This window comes from Astyanax mexicanus, chromosome 7 (genome assembly GCF_023375975.1).
Source record: "Astyanax mexicanus isolate ESR-SI-001 chromosome 7, AstMex3_surface, whole genome shotgun sequence".
NCBI classification, from domain to species: domain Eukaryota; kingdom Metazoa; phylum Chordata; class Actinopteri; order Characiformes; family Acestrorhamphidae; genus Astyanax; species Astyanax mexicanus.
The window spans coordinates 39604913-39625838 of NC_064414.1; the positions used below are offsets into that span (position 1 = coordinate 39604913).

Genomic DNA, 20926 nt, shown 5'->3' on the forward strand with positions numbered 1-20926 from the left:
TACTCTTAGTATGACAAATTCCCTACACTTGCATATGTAAAAAATAAAAATAAGATATGTTCTTCCTTTACCTTAAATGTAGTCATGCACCCAAGATGTGACTGGTATTTAAAATGTGGTTCTTAAGTTGTTGTCTTTTGGTGTTGTTGAAGATATCGTATCCTGGTTTCAAGTAATGCTTGCAAATAGTGACCAGTTCAAACTACCACTAAAGCTGCAAACCTTGCACCACATTGAGTTGTGCATTTGCTTACCAAATTAATATGCTTATTTGATTTCTGGCACAGAATGACCTACCATACCTTACCTACCATACAATGAGATCTGAGTGTGTGTCTGGTGTCTTTGTTGGTCGAATAGATTACTCAAAGGTGCAAATGTATAAATCGTTAAGCAATATTCTTTGAGGGATGACTAGTTACATATTTACGAAATGTCGCAGGAGAACCATTGAACTGTAGGACATGAATTTAGAAGTCAAAAGCCCTTTGTAGTTAACTAGTCTAAGTCAAGATTGAAAAGTTATGTGCTGTGCAACAGATCACTTTGAATTCAATTCAATTTTATTTATATAGCGCTTTCTACAACAAATGTTGTCACAAAGCAGCTTTACAGAGAAACAGATCCAAGCCTCTTATGAGCAAGCGCCACAGTGATGCCAACAGAGGCAAGAAAAAAACAATAGAGAGATAATAAGGAGCTACAGCTAATGTAGAAACAGTTATGAGTATAAGTAGGTGATGGGCACTTTGGATGCTGATTTTCTTTGCATTGTCAACAGTTTATGGATCAATCCTCCTAGCATTTCAGGGTGCATTTACACTGCTTTTTTTGGTCTCATCCTTGAGACTTTTAAGCCGAACCAAAATAGCAAGCCTCACAGGTGCCACGAATCACAGTGAACTGAACTATGATTTGGTTCGTCTGCAGAGTAAAAACTTTACCTTTTTTAGTTGGTTCAACATTTTGGACTAGTTACCAGTTAAGGCAAGCTTATTCATTAAGCAACAGAATAAGTAACTGGTGTAAGCAGGGCTGTAACTCTCATTTACTTACACATGAAAAGCCAAGTCTCTCAACAGACACCGCTGTCCAACGAAAACTCTTCTACAAACCTGTAAATGTCAAGTATGGGGTGGTGCAGCAAATGTAGGTGATGACAGGATGTAGTTCTTTACTGCACTCACTAAACTGTAGTGTGAAACAAAAAAACTGCACTAAGTTTATACTATGTAAGAAACACATAATCCCTGGTTTGGGCTTTAATTTCATTAGTTCATTAGTCCATTTTCAATTGCTTAATTTACTGGCCAATCTCATGCATGAACTTTCAGATGTTGAATGTAGTCAAGTACGATTTGTTTTAGCTAGCTATGTATTGGATGGCAAGCATCACTAGCTACAATTCTCCAACATGTACCTTCAGTTTAAGCCAAGACCAAGTTGTTTTTAGTCACATGATACACTTGTGTTGATGACATAGTGACATTTAGTGGTATGTCCATATTATTTTCTGCTCTCTGTTACCAGAAATGGCTTGGCTGTTAAATAGTGCACTTTACAGTAGTTAAGAATGACTGTTTCAGTTCTGTTGTTACCTTCCTTTCATTCCCTGTTTTACTGATTACTGTCCTATAGTTCAGCATTCTGGCATTGTGTGGTCATTTCCTTTTGTCATTGGATATCTGAATATAAACCATAGATTTCTATCTGTTTAAGTGTGCTGTAGAAATGCTTTACAACTTGTGATCAGTTTATGGAGCTGCTTTTTTGTGGAATATGTCTTGTTTATTGAAGTTCTATTCCTAGTGATGTTAAATATTGTCTTAATGTGTCAGGCTCTTCCTGCTGCAGTTTTGTGGTCTGCTGAGTTGCTCTTTAGCCATTTCTTTTCATTTTTTAAGTGGACTGCAAATGTGTTTGGTCTTTTTAAGGCTGTGGGCTGTGAGGTGGATGATCCTGCAATTTCAACTGTCCAGGCAGATATCATGCAATCCTCTCCCCAACAATGTGCTGAATTTGCCCATTTTGTTTTGTTTCGCTACCTCAAAGTGGAAAAACTGGACAGGTCTGTTTAATGCAGTTAAGCTAATATCAACAGTTGTGAGCCTGAGATTTTAGCCATATATGGAATTATCAGACTTGAATGCTTTTAACAGCTTAACCTGCAGAAGAAGAGCTATAGATCTGAAACATATGTCATTTTTACTGCTTTCATAATGATCTGTAATGAAAGCAGTAAAACAGATTTTCAGAATCTGTTAAAATGAGTTGTACTCTTTAATTGGTTTAAGCTTATGTATGTTAACAGTGAATGTTAATTTACTGTACAAATATGGTGTCATGTTATAACATATAAGTTAACTGTTTTTAGACTCTGATTTCGCTTATTTGAAGGCAGTGCAATTTAGTTCAACAATATATTTAATGATTATACTTAATACCTGGAAATAAATAAAAGAGAACCCTTTTAAAAGTTGTAAGGAGTAGGAGATTTTTTATTTATTTTAATCTGAAGGTTTTTACTTTCTTTATTTCTTTCTTTCTTTGTTTTTGAAGGAATAGCAAAAAAAAAAATTGTCGTATTTTTTGGATGACTGACTGGGTTTTAGGAGAAGTTAAAAACAGTTCAAGTTTTATTATTCACAAATAGCCAAGGGAAATCAGTAGGTAGAGTAACAGAAGCTGCCTCAGAGGAGGAGCTAATGAGCTAGGGGAGTCAGCAGATATGCTAAATGCTATTGAGATTTGTTGGCACTACAGCCTTATGTGTTTGCGTGTTTTATTTTAATTTGGTGAAGTCCTACTATTATATTATCTTCAAAATACATTTAACTTTTAGAAATATAATCCTGGAGTACGTTTAAGTTTTAATTCAGTAGGTAGAGTAACAGAAGCTGCCTCAGAGGAGCTAATGAGCTAGCAAAGCGTACCAATATGCTAGCTGCTGTTGAGGACTTCTCTTCTTCTACAGATTTAAATGTACTCTTTAGTGGCTGATGAGCCAATTATACATTTTCACTGGTTCACTGAGAAGTTAGCATCATTATAGTAGTTAAAATCTGTGCTAAAGCTCCAGAGCCAGCACCAGCAGTGCTATCTGTGCCTTGTCGTTTATGTTCTTATCAGTGTTTTCTTGGCTGTGTTCTTGCATCAGAAGAGACTCTTCTTTTGTAGCAGCACTTTGATGTAACACAATAACTCACAAATAAGAGCACAATGTACAGTCTACAGTGCTGTTAAAACCTAAAGAAAGCCCTTAATGGAATTCTTGTATATCATTATTGGCCTGAAGGTAACAAAAACCTGATCAGATTAGATTAGATTTCCTGTCAGAGGGCTTCTCAGTAGGTTTGTGTGGCAGTTTTGCTCTGTCCCTTAAATGTAATATAAGATGTTATGTTTGAGCCTTGTTCAGTGTAAAAGCTGCTTGTATGGTTGGGGGGGAGCTGTTTGTTATTGTTAAGAAAATTGCTAAATTAAACTATCATTTTTCTATTTGGTTCATACGAATTTTAAAGTCTGTACTCGGTTTTGACTCCCTTAAAAATTAATGCAAGACAAAAAAATATTTTGCATATTTTCTAGCTCTAAATGAATATTGAGAACAGTGTTTTTTCATTAACATTATATTATTTATAGATTTATATAAGGATTTTCTTGTATGTTCGACCAAAAGCCTGCTTGTTGACTGAAATGTCTGTTTTGTCTCAGGAGAGGAGGTGAAAGGCTGAAGCCTAGCTGGGATTCAGGAGCCCGCGCTCCCCTCCTGTGATTCCCTCCAGGGATGGAGAGCACTTGCGGTTGCCACGGATATTATGAGGGAAGGTGCATTTTTTTTTTTTTTTTTTCCTTTTTTTTTTCCTCCTCTCTCTCTTCTCACCCACCTGGAAGGAGAAAATGGCCTCCCAGCGAAGCAGGCAGGAGCACCTGGGGAAACTCCACCTGTCTTTTCATCTTACTTTTTTTCCCCCTTGGACTTTTGTTTTAGAGAAACACGTAGCTTGACACTAAATCCGAATGTATTTATTGCCAGCGAAGCACAGGCACACCTCGCTACAGTCTCGTACGATCCCACTGCTGCTGTTTTCTTTGAGTGAAGGGTTCCTGCCTGTCAGCGGAGTGACTAGCTAATAAATTCTCCTTGGAGACCATCAACAAGCCTGCACTAGTGGAATTCTCTTCGTCCACTCGAGCAGGAAACGGACAAAGTGCAAACTGATGGACGCTTGTGTGATACTACATGACATACATGTCTTACTCTAAGGTCTCTTTCCTAATTTTTTCTTATTTCTTCAAAAGCTGAAAATGTGAAACACAATTTTTTTTCTATCCTCTGCATCTAGAGATCGCTGTGTAGGTCTTAAACATGCAGTATGCCATCATTCTGAGTTATGTTCTCAACTGAGGGATGGGTTTCTTCAGATGGTCACTGTTCCCTTGAAGAAATGTAACTACTCCATTTTTTGTTTTGTTTTTATTTTCCACTTTTATTATTATTATTATTGTTGTTGTTATTATTATTATTATGATTAATATTATATTGTTTTGATGCTCTTGATCTGAGGGCCCTTTGGAACTGTCATGGGTTATTTGAGATCCACAGAGTTTCATATGTACTTGCTTTAACTATTTAATGTGTCATGTAAAGAAAAGCACTTTATCTGTACCTTCGGTGGCCTGCTGGACACTCGTAGATCGAACACTAATTTAGAGTTTTTGCGGCTCTGGACAGCGGGTGACCTCTCTGCAGCCCTCTGACTCTGACCACCACACCCGGCGCCTTGAAAGTGACTTCTTTTCTATTATGTTGGACATGGACGAGAAAATGAGCCGCTTTCAGGAACTAGTTGTGTACACTGTATTATTATTAATATTATTATTATTATTATTATTATTATTGTTGCATCTAGTCAGGTTTGTCTCCTACATTCATTCTCCTGTCCGTAGTCATCACCTCCACCTCCACCACCTTCCTCCTAAAAAAGGTTCCCCTGGAGAAATGGACAGAAGTGTAAACTCCTATGCATCATTTCTTTATTAAAGCTTTAAAAAAACGAGAAAAACAAACAACAGGAAAAAAGTAGCGCTGCCGTGCTAAAGGTTACTATGAATTTAACACCAGTGTCCTCATTTCAAACACTGAGCAGAAAGCAGAATTGAAAGAGCTGCACTACTGTGTGGTATTGATGCAGGTTTTTTTTTTTTAACTGTGATCAGAAGAGAAAGAGTCATTCTAGTCAGCAATTGACCTTTAGGGCCTTGAGAATTTCAAGAGGCACTTCTATAGTGTGAGGAAAGGAGGTGGGGGAAGGGAAGCCAAACCCAAGCAGAGGTGTATTTTAAGCTCACTGCAAAGTGCAAAGCCTCTTGCCACTGCCTTTCAGTGGTACCTTTACTTCCTGTTCATGGATTACATGGATTTGTTTTTTTCCATCTCTTTCCCAAATGGTTTTGATGGAGGACAGACCACAGGGCTGAGATGAAGCATTGTGGATGTGTGTGTGTCTGTGTGTGTGTATGTATGTGCGTGTATGAATGTGTGTGTGTCTGTGTGTCTGTGTGTATGTGTGCGCCAGTACAACAACTCATGGTCGCTGTCCTCTGATCAGTGGTCTTTTTTACATGGTGTACATAAAAATAAAATATACAAGCAATAATCCTGCTTCTGACTTTCTGTTCATCAACTGTATCCCACTTAGTAGTGGTTATTTATGCTGCCAAATATTATCTTATGACATTTATGCAAATAAATCTTTGTAGCAACTTTTGTTTTATATTACCCCCTGCCACTTTCATATTAGGAGATGGGCTGCTGCTAACTGATTAAGCAAGGATTTCTATAGTTTCTATGGTTTTATATACAGCTCTGGAAAAATAAATAAAGAGACCACTTAAAAATGATGAGTTTCTTTCATTTTAACAAATTGAAAACCTCTGGAATATAATCAAGAGGATGATGGATGATCACAAGCCATCAAACCAAACTGAACTGCTTAGATTTTTGCATTAAGAGTGGCATAAAGTTATCCAAAAGCAGTGTGTAAGACACATGCAAAGATGCATGAAAACTGTGATCAAAAACCAGGATTATTCCACCAAATATTGATTTCTGAACTCTTAAAACTTAATGAATATGAACTTGTTTTCTTTGCATTATTTGAGCTCTGAAAGCTCTGCATCTTTTTCGTTATGTCAGCCATTTCTCATTTTCTGCAAATAAATGCACTAAATACAATATTTTTATTTGCAATTTGGGAGAAATGTTGTCCATGGTTTATAGAATAAAACAACAATGTTCATTTTACTCAAACATAAACCCATAAATAGCAAAATCAGAGAAACTGAAGTGGTCTCTTAATTTTCCCAGAGCTGTAAATTTGTTCATAGTTCACATATGAAAGTTATTAAAATGTTGTATACAAACTTACATGCTGCATGTCATGGCGCAGGAACTAGTATCATCTCATGAAAGTTAAAGATAGCACCTCACAGCTCATACAGATGTGTGCACTGCCATGATGTCTCCTGAGATAAAGATATACTGATCCTTTAACACACTGCAAACCCATGACTTTTGGCATGCCTGTATATGTTATGAAAAACAAAGCACCTCAGACTATGGTCTATACTACAGAATATTTCCTGATGCCACAACATATAAAATGTATTCTTTTTAAATGTTTAAATACTCCTTTAAGACACTATTTGGCTGTTCCACTTCATTTACATTGGTTTTGGCAGTGGGCCAAACTGTTTTTAACTTGACCCAGTCATGGTATTTCCTAAAGAGGCATCAAAAGTCCGAGCAGCCTTAAAATACTGCCCTCTGGCCTTGGTTTCGGTTCAGGGTCGTTAAACATTTGGCTGCATGACCTTCTTTGGTCAAATTTAGCCAGGCTGTATTTCAGTATTTTATATTCCGAGTGTGAGAAAGAGCGAGGTGAGAATCCTTACCAGCAGACTTTACTTTTCCCCCCACAGTATTTTCTGCTGATACAATAGTAGTCTCGTGCTGGTGGGTGTGGATGTCTTTTTTTTATTTCTGTTTTTTTGTGCTGACATTAAACCAGACGTGCAGTGTCAGTAACTATGCTGGAATGCTTATCAGTTGCTCCACATTAGTCTGAGACTGCTAGGCTGACTAGGCTAAACCTCTATAGACAGCTCAGTGCCACGGTTGTAGTCTGACTTGAATATTTAATTTAGCAAAGCTAGCCTGAATAAATATGGTCCAGATCAGCATTGCCCAGGCTATTTGAGAGAACTTCGGTAATATTGATGGTTGAATCTTTCTACTGACCTAAACAAAGAAATGTTATCGTATTTTTATTTTATTTTGCATACTGTCTTGATTCAGGCCCTGTCAATGTTTAGCTGGATATTTAAAATATAAAATATATATGTCCATGTTTTGTCCTCCTGTCCACATTAAAAGGCTGGTTTTGGTTACTAAAAAACTGAAACTTTTAAAAATGCTTTTCAATGTGGAGATTTTTGGAAACATTGGTGAACCAAAAAAATGTAACATATTGTTTTTGGCTCAAATCTAAAAATCTCAAATAGCTCATTGGCCCTATTAAGTGAACTACATGAAAATAACACTAGATTCCAGATTTCTGCATATTAACTACGGTAAGTATGTAATATATTCTTTTACAAAAAATATAATGTTATGGCTGATTTTAGAATCTGTAATTTCATGACTTGTGACACAACATAGAGTTAAAAACCTCTGTTTTTATTACTTTTTCATTATTTTCTAGAACAAATTAGTTTTTTAGGCTTTGTATGCAATTAATGAGATTGAGTTATGGAGACCTGCTATTTGAGCAGTGAGAAAAATCTTGAATATACAGGATGTAAAAGACACTTTTATTTAGAAAAAAATATGGCAGCTTTTAAGATGACGGCCATGTTCCGAACATAACCTAAAAGATCCTCTTACCTATTACTTGCTGGAATATTCAGAGATGCCATTTTCCACCTTTTGCTTTGTTTTCCTTTTGTTTGTGAAATAAAAGGATGTCCTGTGACTTTTAAATCTTGTATCTATGCAAGTAAATGTACTTAGTGCAGTCCCCAGGAGTTCTTATAACCTGAAAACAGTCAGTTCAGTGTGTATCTGTTTATTTGAGCCAGTTTGTAGGGAAATCTGTTTTTTATGTTAGAGCTCAGAAAGGGTAGTAAAAGAACTAGCGCTTAGCACTATTAGCAGCTAATGCTAGCCAGATTTAGCGGCAGGCTACAGTCCGATAATATTCACCTCTGAATGGCAAAAAGGCTAGTGCTAATCTAATCTAATCTAATGCTAATACTGCTCCAGCCTCTGTGCCTCTGTGCTCAGGACTGAAACTCCTTTATAACGCTGTTCTCCAGTGGAGTGGCTTTACTGCTCTTTACAACCTGACTAGTAAAATTCATATGTAGGGATCACCTGATTATAAGGCGCACTGACAGTTTTTTGGGAAAATGAAAGGATTTGTGCACCTTATAGTGCAAAAACTAAATACTAGAATTTGACATACAGTAGAAAACAATGTACTAATAAATGCCTTGCTCTGAACCTGCTGGCTCGTTGATGTTAAACATGAGCCATCAGAAATGCATGTTGCATAATCACTGCCGCTGAGATTGGCTTTCCTCTAAGCAATGAGAGTGAGTGAAACCTGACACTGAATGTCTCCCCCAGCTCTCACATCCCTAAGACAGCACCATGAGCCCCATCTCCCCTGCTGACAGCCTGAGCCATCTGCTGTGTGGAATAGCAGGGGAGGCAGATCTGATTAAATCAAGCTTAATGTTCCTCTCCCATGCCTGCTCTCCCCAGGTGCTGCACTCGCTTCCTAGGAGTGCATCTTCCCCACTGTTGATACATAAACACCTTCTGCTGGAGACACACCCATTACCCCCCCCCCCCCCCCCCCCCCCCAGCCTACTATACAGTTCCTGGCACCAGGGCTGGCACACAGCTGGGTGTGTTCACCCACAAATTAGGCCCCATAACCACACATACATATACATACAGCGCCATCTGCATGCCTACCATTTTTTGCTGCCTACACATTTCTATGAAAAGCAAATGGCCTTAAAGGAACAGTACAACAGAAATGCTTCCATATAGACATTCTGATACTCTGCAATATAATATTATGATGTGAATTTTTATCAGGTTGCTGCGTTCACACAAAAAACTTTGTAATTCCAAAATGTCAGCTTTCTTTTTGTAGCTTTCATTTTGGAGCATTTCTATTGGGTTTTCATAGCATTTGCTCTCCTCCCTGCAGCAGACTACAGTATACATTTCATAACTGTGAGAAATTGATCACTATTAGTCTTTTGTCGTCAGCCAGGCCAAACATGTCAATGCTTAATCCAAAAACAATAAAATCTAGAGCTAATTTCTGCTAGCTTCCTCTTGATTGAATACAGCGCTAAGCTAACAACAAAAATTTAAAGCTAATTCAGGACTCTGAATAAAGGAACAGACAAATGGAGAGTCAGACAGAATATATCACCAGGGGCAAACAACAGCAGAAGGGATATAACATATCAGAGTACAGTTCAGAGGTAAAAAAAAAAAAAAAAAACATGTATGCGAAAAACAAATTAATACTCAGCAGAGCAAAGTTGCAAAATGAGTCCCTTTTATAGACCAAGAGGCCTAATACTCAGGTGAATGACTTCCTGGTAGAGGCATGTGGTGTGTCCTGTGATCGTGAGTGAGTGTAATTTCAGTGTGAGGTGCATCCTGGGCAGTGGAGTCCGGAGGCTGCAGATCGCAGGTAGAGCTGAACGAGAAAGGGATAGACATAATAATTTGAGTGCAATTTGAAAGTGGTACAAATAGGATCTCCCAGTTTCCAACATAATGCAAATGCAGCATTAGTCTTTTTCACAGTCCTGTATTACACATGTAGTTTCTTAACAGCCTATTAAAAACTTGTTATTGAGGTATTGTGTATTAATAATACGTTCTCATAGCATCTGTCAATTTAAAATAACTTTTTTTAATTAGGGACACAGATTCAGAAAGAAGCAGAAGTGCTTTTTAATAAAATACAGCAACAAATAAATTATGAAACATCCTTAGTTGTGTGTGTGGGCAGCCCAATAGTTTAAATTTTATATTTCTCTAAACTGTTGTTTTAACATATTTTAGTTTGGACCTATGTTTGTGTGTGTACTGCTTCAGGAAGGACGTATAGGCAGAGCCTAGCTGGAGCATGCAGTCCAATTACTGCCAGTCGGCTTGCATGCAGGCAGCAGCTGTAATTAAGCCTGATGAAGAACAGGCCTCACTGAACCCACAGCACTCCCCCACTCGGCACCACGAAATGAAACACATAGTAAAACGACACAGAAGCTTGAGCTTCATTCAGAACTGAGAGGCTTGTTCATACAGTACTGCACATCAAAGGCCTGATTACATGTCAAGTGCTTGGTAAGAGGGCTGTGTAGTAATAAAAGGATTTCAGGGCTTTAAGGCTAAAATCAGCACCATCGTGATCCACTTATGCAGATGAAACTGTGAGCTACTGGAGCTTTTTTTTTTTACTCTAAAGCCAACTTAGGAGACTTTCTTCCTGTGGTGTGGATTTGTTTTCTGGCCTCTTATCTGAGTGAGTTCCTCATAGGAACCCTGTGAACCTAATGAACCCAGTGTGTGTGTGTGTGTGTGTGTGTGTGTGTCAGTGTGTGTTTTACAGTTGGAATGGAACGGAAACAAACCAGTGAAAATGTTCCATATATTTAATACTAGATTTTGTTTTCCTGCTGTAAAGATTTCATTGTATTCAGCAAGAAGATTGTTGGTGAGTTCAGGATAGATGTCAGATAATTCCCTGACTCATCCTCCTGAAAGTGGAGTACCATTATCTTTCCAGAGACCACAATTCCACTGATCTACAGCTTAATGCTGGGGTGCTTTGTACCCTTCTACTACATTCCTTAAGTCTTAAATTAGGCATGGCGTCTACACTCAAAGGTTCAATTCAAAGGTTAAGAAAACTCAACATTTCAAGGCAACTTACTGCAGTAGATTTTTTTTTTAGACCAACTCAAACTTTTAGTTTTAGTTTTGAAGAAACCGACCACCAGTTATGACAACTAGAAATCTTTAGTTTAGATAATTAATATTTCATATGAATATTCTAATGTTTAGTCTCACCCATTCAAAATTCACTTGTGTTTTACTTGGCCTAATTTTAGTTCCAGGAAATATGTAGGATCAGAATAAGTTACTTTAATGACAATTTTTTCATTAATTAAATTAATGTAGTGGGTCCAACACTATATTTTATGTTAATTTAAGTGAGTAACTGTAAAATTATGACTATTACATATCTGTATTTATTGTTATATAAGCTTGCAGTAATGCGAAGGTGACCAGCTAGACCCAACCAACATATAAAACCAAGTAACCTGCTCTTTTAGCCTTCAACAATGAGGCCAGGCAGTCAATTTACACATGTGTAAATCCCAAGAGAAGGCAGCAGCTTGTGGAGAATGACTACACACTCATGGTGAGTGAGAGGTGGGAGGACCCACCCAATATGCAAAAAGCGTGACCAACATCAGATAAAAACCCCTTCAGAAATACTTAGTAGACCCCGTTTAACTAAAGAGTCAAACTGAGCATGTGCAGTAGTACTTGGCTTGGCCTCAAATAGGGTTTAACTACAAGTTGTACATTTTGCCAACATAGATTTTTTTACTCAGATCAACTTTTAATAAGAAAGTTAGTTGAGGCATTAAGTTTGGTACAGTTTACAGTGCAACTTAATATTTTTTGTTCAGCTGACTTTAATCACATTAAGGAGAACAATTTAAAGTTTTTTTTTAAGTGTATAGGTATATGTTTGTCTCCAGAGAGTCCTATATTATTGGCAATACTTCTCAACAGGGAATAAAAAACAAGCTGTGTGTGAATTTGCAGCAACAGGTGTCAGCAACAGGTGCAACTTAGCAAGGTAGCCGAATGCAGCCATTGGAGGTGGTGGTGTCCACAAACATTTAGTCGTGTAGTGTAAATAATAGGCTTCTGCGATAACATTCAGTGAGAGGCTTTAGTGGCTTCTTTGGATCAGCTGTTAAACAACATATACATTTAGAATATGAATTTGAGAATTTGAGAGTTTCTGTTGGAACTGTTGGAAGTGGCCCATGATACAAAATACATCACTGAAGTTTGTTCTCCACCTATCATTACATATTTGATTACAACTGGGTTCAATTGTTGAGTACTCTAAACTAGATTTGTTTTTTGTTTGTTTTTTTTTTCTTACATTTTTCTATACAAATTAACTTTTGACTGATCTACACTGCATATCTAATAGTATAGTAGTAGCAGGCATTTTGAGGCATTTCAAAACGTTTTACATGTACTTTTGTCAGTTTTATAGGTTGAAAGCATTTTATAAAGTAATTGGTTAAGGATATAATGTATATGCTGTCCTGTAAAAAATTGGTAGGAGGAAAATGCCTCATGCCCCACCTCCCTTTCTTCTAAAATCTTATAAATACAATCTCTTACTCACATGTGTACGTCAAGCCGTTGCACCCCTCCATCACCACATCTCATCTCTTTTAACTCTGTTATCTTTTCTTTTCAACTCCACTTATCAGAGAGGGGTGGACTGAACTCCAGCTCAAAAACCTTCCTGATAAATCTCCCCACTTTTTCTGTCTCTTCAAAATAATCACTAGCTGATAGCATGTTCAGTATTAGCAAACAACAGTAGTTAGATACATTCAGTTTTTTTATTGTTAGAAGTCATCAGCAAGCGATTTTTCACCAGTCCAAAAAAATCTTGCACCGGGAAGCAAGGAGCTAAGAAGCATCCAATGGGTGCACACATTAGCAGTGCTGCCAAACTTACAGAATCTATAAAGAACCATGTTGTTGGAGCTTATCTTGTAAAGTTCAAGAAGCAGACTCTGGACACCAACCACTTCTCAGCTGATTCGTGACAGCTGGAGTTTGATAGATATTGTTTGATTGTTTTTTGCTGAACCATCATTCTAACTCTCTAGATCAGCATTCTTGGCACCCTTGTCTTTGTGTCCTCATGTTCTTGGTAGTGTGCAGGAAATAGCTTCTCTCTGCATTATTCCAGTGTATCAGTAAAGAAGGGTGTAGTCTTGGCAGAGTTCCAGTCCTTTGAACGAATCTCTTCCTTTCTTCTCTCTGTCTTCTTCACATGTCCCCAAGATATCCAGCAAGAGGGGTTTGTTGATGTGGAATATCGATCTGGCTGTTTGGATCATTGAGGCTTTATCGAGGACCTCTCAGCTTGCCTCTGGAGTCCAGTGGCAGAGAGGCTTGTCCCTCTGTGGGCCCTGATGCAGTATTGATCGTTTTCCCCAACACTGCACATGCTTTCTGCAGATGAGGCATGCAGGAATAGTCAATACATTCATTAGGGTTTTGTATTTTTCCTTAATATTTCATTATAGGGTAGAGAAATGAACATCATTAAAATTCTTTGTATATTCTATAACATTTAGCTAACAAGTTGGTCTTAGAAGTGCTCTATAATAATCAACCTAAATAATGTTATTTTCCTAAAATAATTGATGTTATTTATAATAATAATTTATATGTTATTTTCCTAAAATAACATATTTTCCTACAATAATTTCTTAAAATAAGGTTTGTGTTCAGGTAAAACTAGAATTGAGCAAAACGATGACTGCAACTCATAAATAGGCAATAGGCATACTGTAATCTTCCAGCCTTAAGTTATTTTGTGATTAAAAACACACTAGCAACATAAAATAGAGACCATTATAAATAAAAGACTGTATATTTTTCTATGAAAATGATGTATATATTTTTAGTGTTGTTGGACAATACATGAACGTCATTGGAAAATATATGTTGCATTTGAAGTAGATAGTATGATGCTTTTAATGTACATTTCTCAAGATATTTAATGTACTTTTCTCACCAACACAACATAACAGTCCCTGGTCCTGGAATTGCTGATGAGAGTTAGAATGGTTATATTTGTCTTTTGTCCAGACAACACTGTGTCCACCTTTTTACACATGTTTCCAACATGTGTGATGGTCTGTCCCAAACACCTTTCAGCCAAAGAAAGTCAGCGCCGCTTCTGAACATGGTTAACATAAGACAGTATGAGATTCCACAGTATGATCTGAAGATCCTATGCTCATATTTGCTCATCAAAGACACCTTTTGTGGATGCTCCTTTTATACCAAATCATGATTCCAATCACCAAATGTTGGAAATCCCATAATTATTTAGTTTTTACCTCGTTATTACCACACGTTTGCCCCATTGCAACATTTGTGGAATGTGTTGCAGGCCTTTATCTTTGTACAAGAAACAATAGTGCATGTTAGTCACCACACCGCACTGTTATCCTGCACTAGTGAGTACGATGAGGAGGAATGCAGTGTGGTGCTGTATTATGTTAGAGGAAATAGTGAGGGATGAAACTGTACAATGCTGTGCTTCTGATAATACCATATATGTACAGACACTAAGTTTAGCTTTGTTTTGAAGTGAATGGGAATTTCACAGCTGCTTAAATGTTTGTTGAAAGAGGCTTAAGACAAGACATTCTTAATCTTGGTCTCTTCTGTAAACTGATTGAGTTTTTCACTGGATTGGGTGCATTTTGTCATGGCCTCCAACTTAGAATAGAATAAATATAATTTTAATTAATTTATAATAATTTGGGTGATTATTGAAATACTGTGTTTTTCGAACTTTAAAAATGACTTTAAAATGAAGTTAAATAGCAACTTTATTTTGGTTATTCATCATATTCATAAGACTTCAGACTACATAGAAATCATATTTTACCTGCCTAATTACTTTTTCACTCATTTCTTGTCATTCATGCATCATCCCTGTTATGACAAGCTGTATGATAGGGTGGACAATTTTAGCAAACATTTTGAGCTTCTGTAAATATTTTAATTCCTGTGGCATTTTACCACGACAGGGTGAACAGCTTAATTTTTACCTCAGCTAAATAAACAGACAACTTAAGTTATATTAAGTGAAAAGAATTTTATTAATTACTGAACATTCAAGGATTCAAGGATTCAAGGAGATTTTATTGTCATTCGCATCACATGTGGTACATGAGGTGGAACGAAATTGTGATCTCACGATCCAGTTTTACACCCAAAGAGCTGTTAATAAAAGAAATAGAATATACAAAATAGATAGATAAATATCCCAAAGAATAAAAGATAAATAAATAGAGAGTAGAAAGGTTCAGCAACATGAAGTCCAGAGTGCAAGTGTGCTATAGCAGCATGATAATGTGAATTAGAGCAGTGGAGATAAAGTGTCTCAGTGCAAGTAAAGTGACCATGTTGGTAAACAGTAAACAGTAATTTGTCCTTGGTGTCAGTGCAGTGTGTTGTTAAGTGGAGTTTAAGAGTCTTACAGCTTCCGGAATGAAGCTGTTTCTGAGTCTTGTTGTTTTGCACTTAATGCTCCGCAGCCTCCGGCCTGAGGGGAGTGGGACAAAAAGTGCGTGTGCTGGGTGGGTGGGATCCTTCCTGATGCAGCTGGCCCTTTTCCTCCAATGTGCAGGGGGAGGTGGGCATGCTTGCCCCTTCTGAAGTCCACAATCATCTCCTTTGTCTTTTTTACATTGATGCAGAGGTTGTTTTCTCTGCACCAATCCTCCAGGTGTTCCACCTCCTGCCTGTAGCTGGACTCATCTCTGTTCGTGATGCATCCAACCACTGCCGTGTCATCCGCAAACTTCACAATATGACAGCCTGGATGGAGAGGTGAGCAGTCATATGTGAGCAGTGTGAACAGGAGGGGGCTCAGCACACAGCCCTGAGGGGAGCCAGTGCTGAGGATTATGGAGGGGGAGGAGATGTTGTGAATCCTCACAGACTGCGGCCTGTTGGTCAGGAAGTCTAGGACCCAGTTGCACAGGGAAGAGCTCAGTCCAAGTGAGGAGAGTTTGGTTATCAGTGTCTTAGGAATCATGGTGTTGAAACAGATGTGAAGTCCACAAAGAGCATCTGAACGTAGGAATCCTTCTGCTCCAGGTGGGTGAGGGCAGTGTGGACCACGGAGGAAATGGCATCCTCTGTCTTTTAGCACCTGTCAGTCTTTTAGCACCTGTCCGGGGATGTTGTCCGGGTTGGCAGCTTTCCGGGGGTTAATCCTCCTCAGCGTCCTCTTACTTCTTCTGGTGTCACGCTGAGGGGCTCCTCTCCTGGTGAGTGTGGGAGTCTGGTGCTGGGGGGGGTGTCAGGGTTCTCAAAGCGGGCGTAGAACGTGTTGAGAGCCTCAGGCAGGGATGGGTCTTTGGAGCTTTGTGCAACGTTAGATTTGTAGTCCGTGATGCACTTGATGCCCCTCCACATGCTCTGTGGATCCTGGGAGGAAAAGTGTCCCTGGATTTTCTGAGCATATGCAGCTTTTGCCCTCTTAACTCCAGCAGTCAGCTCTCTTCTAGCCCTCCTGAGTTCATCCGAGTCTCCAGATCTGAAGGCAGCATCCCTGGCTTTCAGCAGGGAACGCACCTCTGCGTTCAGCCAGGGCTTCTGGTTTGGGTAGGAAGTCACAGTCTTGGTAGTAGTGACATCCTCCACACACTTGCTGATGTACCCGAGAACAGCAGATGTGTATTCCTCCAGATCCAGCTCCCCCTCACACTCAGCAGCCTCCCTGAAGACCTGCCAGTCTGTGCAGCCGAAGCAGTCCTGCAGCACAGCGGCGCTGTCACTGGGCCACACCGTGATGGTTTTCTGTGTGGGTTTTGAGCGTCGCAGTGGGGGGTGGTATGCGGGGACCAGCATGATGGAGATGTGGTCCGATAGCCTGAGGTGGGGGCGGGGGAAGGCTTTGTAAGCGTCTTTCACAGAGGAGTAAACACGGTCCAGCGTGTTATTACCTCGCGTTGGAATGTTCACGTGTTGGTAAAACCTCGGCAGCGTGTTCTTCAGTTCTACGTGGTTAAAATCCCCCGCTACCACGTAGAACGCGTCCGGATGCTTGTTCTGAAGTGAGCTGATGTTGTCATAAAGCTCCTTCAGCGCGTTGTTAGCATTAGCATCCGGTGCTATGTAAACAGCAATCACGAACACCGCCAAAAACTCACGAGGCAGATAGTGAGGACGACACTTTACAGTCAGCTGTTCTGTCGCCTCGGAGCAGTGGCTGTTTACCAACACGCAGTTTGTGCACCAACCTTTGTTTATGTAGACGCACAAGCCGCCCCCCCGGGTTTTCCCGGATAGCTGGCTGCGGTCCGCTCGGAAGAGCTGCCGGCCGGCGAGCTGGAAGGCTGAGTCTGGCATGGTCTGGTTCAGCCAGGTTTCCGTGAGACAAATCACAGCGCAGTTCCTCATCTCCTCAGAAACATTCATCCTCAGCCGCAGCAGGTCCAGCTTGTTATCCAAAGAGCGGACGTTAGAGAGGAAAAGCGACGGAATCGGGGGTCGGTTAGCATTAGCCTTTAGCCTGGCTAGCACCCCAGCGCGTTTTCCTCTCTTCTGACGCCGCTCGCACCGCCTCCTCCTCTTGCCCTTTGTCTGCAGCGATCCGCTCCCCCACGCCGGAGCGCGGAGGAGCTGCAGCTCGCCCAGCGTAGCTCGGATATTATTGTCCATAGTTGCTGTTTTACTGACCAAACTGTCCTTAATCCTCAGAAGTTCGGTTCTGCTGTAACTCACATGCGTGGGGCGCGTAAAGTTGGGTTCAGAACCGACTTAAAAACAGCTCAAAATAGGGTGTTCGCTAGGAGCGTGAGAAGCCGCTGCACTACTGCGCGCCGCCATCTTGCTTCGCCAACATGCAGCAAGTCTTAGTCTCTATAAATAATAATAAATAGTAATAATAAAACAGTATGTGTCACGTCTGGTGCTGTTAGCTCCTCTGTCCCTTCCACACCCAGCTCTAACGGAGGTTCTCAGGTCAACAACTACATTACCCAGAATGCACCACCCGCTGACATCGCGCACTCACCTGATCACGTGACACCTCACCTGCTTCCTCCAGGAAGTCCTGAATACTGATTACTGGCACTATAAAAGAGCACTCCACACAAACACCCACGCCGCGTATTGTAGGTTCTCCTCTTTACAAAGCGTTACTTTATCTCTTGTCTCAGTTTATCTTGTATATGACCTTGCTTTTGTTTTCTCAACGCCGATTATTGCCTTTGCCTCTGATATTGGATTGTTTGTGTATTACCTGGACTGTGTTTTCACTACTGCCTCTTGGATTACCTCTGACATTAGATATCTCGTGTATGAACTCTGGACTGTCTCTCGTTTATGGTATGGTTTTGTCTACATTGCTCTGGTTTCTGGTGATTACCCATTTTCTGTATCAACCACGTCTTACATCTGTTTATTTTTATAATAAACGTATTGTTTTATCAGTATCTGCACGTGTCTGCAATTCTGTACAAACCATGACAGAATACGCGGCCGTACAAGATCAGATAGCAGATACTGAGGCTATTAGATCTGGTTTAGCCAACCAGGGGAGGCTACTCGGTCAGCACCAGCAAACGCTCGCTAGTGTGACCCGAGCTGTTTCTGAGCTAGCCAGCCAACAAGCTACACAGCAGCAACAGCTTTCGGAACTGCTAGCTCACCTCAGAGGCTTAACTGAGCCTAGCCCTAGCCCGTTAGCTGCCCCCCGTTTGCCCAATGCTATTTCATCTGTGCCTGGTTTTTCTGTCTCTAAACCGGAGATTTTTGATGGGGATCCGGAAAAATGCAGCGGTTTTCTTTTGCAATGCTCCGTGTTTTTTAGTAATTCACTGCCCACAACCGATAATGCTAAGATCGGTTTTATTATCTCCCGGCTTTCTGGTAAGGCACTTGAGTGGGCTACAGCTATTTGGGAGGAAGATTCTGGGGCTAGCTACACTGATTTTTTGGCTATTTTTCGCTCGGTTTTTGATCATTCTCATTATGGACAGTCTAATGGAGAACTTTTGCTGGCTCTCAAGCAAGGTCAGAAGCTGGTGGCTTCCTACGCTTTGGAGTTCCGCACTCTTGCAGCTGGTAGTGGTTGGAATAATGCAGCTTTGATTAACGTATTCAGATGCGGACTCAACCCAGACATACAGAGGGAGTTAGCCTGCAGAGATGATTCGCTAACTTTGGATCAGCTCATCTCACTGTCGATCCGTTTGGATCAACTTCTCTCGCGCCGCCCCAAGACCAGCTCTCGCACTCAGCACACTCCTGTGACTCTGCCCCGCACCTCCACACCAGAGAAAGCTGTGCTGTCTGCCCCAGAGCCCATGGACATCCAGAAAACCCGGCTAACTCCAGAGGAGCGACAGCGCCGGATCCAGCTTCGTTTGCGCCTTTATTGTGGGGAAGCCGGTCATTCCAAGGCTGAGTGTGGTCTCCTGACCCGACCTGTGAAAGCTCCAGCCCTGGGACAGCACGTGGAGTGCTCTCCACGCGCTAACGTGGTACGTAAGCAAAACACAATTTTTCGTTCTCAATGTTTCTCGTTACCTGTGAATATTATGTTGCCTGATGGTATGCTCTCTGTCCCAGCGCTTGTAGACTCCGGGTCGGAAGGGAACTTCATCAGTCTGGACCTGGTTAAGGAGCATAACATACCCACCAGAGAACTTCTGCGTCCGTTATCCATTCATGCTGTGGACGGGAAGACTGTGCGCTCCAAACCGGTCACACTTCAGACGCTACCCATCACCCTACAAGCCAGCGCTCTTCATTTTGAAGAACTGCCACTTTTCATGCTTCCCAGCACCGAGCATCCTGTGATCCTGGGCATGCCATGGCTCAAGACCCATGATCCCACCCTCTCCTGGCGTGATGGGGATATCATGGTTTGGTCTTCTCACTGTCATAAGAACTGTTTAGCTTTAGACAGCCTTATTATTCAGTCCACTTCTGTGGAGAGCCCTGAAGTTTCTGATTCCCCTGTTATTCCCACTGAGTATTCTGATTTTTTCGAAGTATTTAGCAAAGATAACGCTACTAAGTTGCCTCCTTATCGCCCCTGTGACTGTGCTATCGATCTAGTGGAGGGTGCCACTTTACCCAAAGCTAGGGTCTACCCCCTTACTCTCAATGAGGAGAAGGCTATGGCAGCCTACGTCTCTGAGGCTTTAGCTCAGGGTTTCATTCGCCCGTCTAAGTCTCCTGTCGGTTCGGGTTTTTTCTTTGTTAAGAAAAAGGACGGGGGACTGAGACCCTGTATTGATTACAGAGGTTTAAATGCTATCACTAAGAAGTTTGCTTACCCATTGCCCCTCATTCCTTGTGCTCTTGAGCAGTTGCGTAATGCCTCCTATTTCACCAAGCTCGATCTGCGTAGTGCGTATAATTTGATCCGCATTAGGGAGGGGGACGAGTGGAAAACTGCGTTTACTACCACCAATGGCCACTACGAATACTTGGTTATGAGCTATGGTCTCGCTAACGCCAGTATTTCAGTCATTTATGAATGACATCTTCAGGGACATGATTGGAAAGCATGTCACTCTTTTTATAGATGACATTTTCATTTATTCCCCCGATCTAGAATCTCATGTTCAGCACGTTCGTTCGGTTCTTCAAAGACTGTTGGAGAACAATCTCTATGCTAAAGCCGAGAAATGCGAATTCCACCTTCAGAGAGTCGCATTTCTCGGCTATGTCATCAGCTCCCAGGGAGTTCTCATGGATTTACATTTACATTTTCGGTATTTAGCAGACGCCCTTATCCAGAGCGACTTACAACAGTGCTTCAAAGTTACTTAAGATATCCAAAGCTAGTTTGTAGACTGGGATCAAGAGATACATAGAACTTAATCATGTTTAGAACCTTTTTTTTTTTTAGTTTAGGAACTCTTTAAAAAGATGTGTTTTCAGTCGACGTTTGAAGACGGCGAGTGACTCTGCTGTTCTGACATCCAGTGGAAGTTCATTCCACCACCT

The 20926-nt window shown here is 40.5% G+C and overlaps 1 protein-coding gene across 4 annotated transcripts in view; it reads left to right on the plus strand.

The window, feature by feature from the left end:
• pwwp2b (PWWP domain containing 2B) overlaps positions 1 to 20926 on the plus strand; it is a 38554-nt gene that overhangs the window by 5170 nt on the left and 12458 nt on the right. The window contains exon 3 of one of the 4 annotated variants that reach the window (XM_049481643.1): positions 1935 to 2340. The exons of 2 other annotated variants lie outside the window; for them this stretch is intronic. The gene's annotated coding sequence lies outside the window, so the exon portion shown is untranslated. Of the gene's footprint in view, positions 1 to 1934; positions 2341 to 3714; positions 5661 to 20926 lie in introns of those variants that run through there. One more of the 4 variants, XM_007248503.4, reaches the window with a different exon arrangement.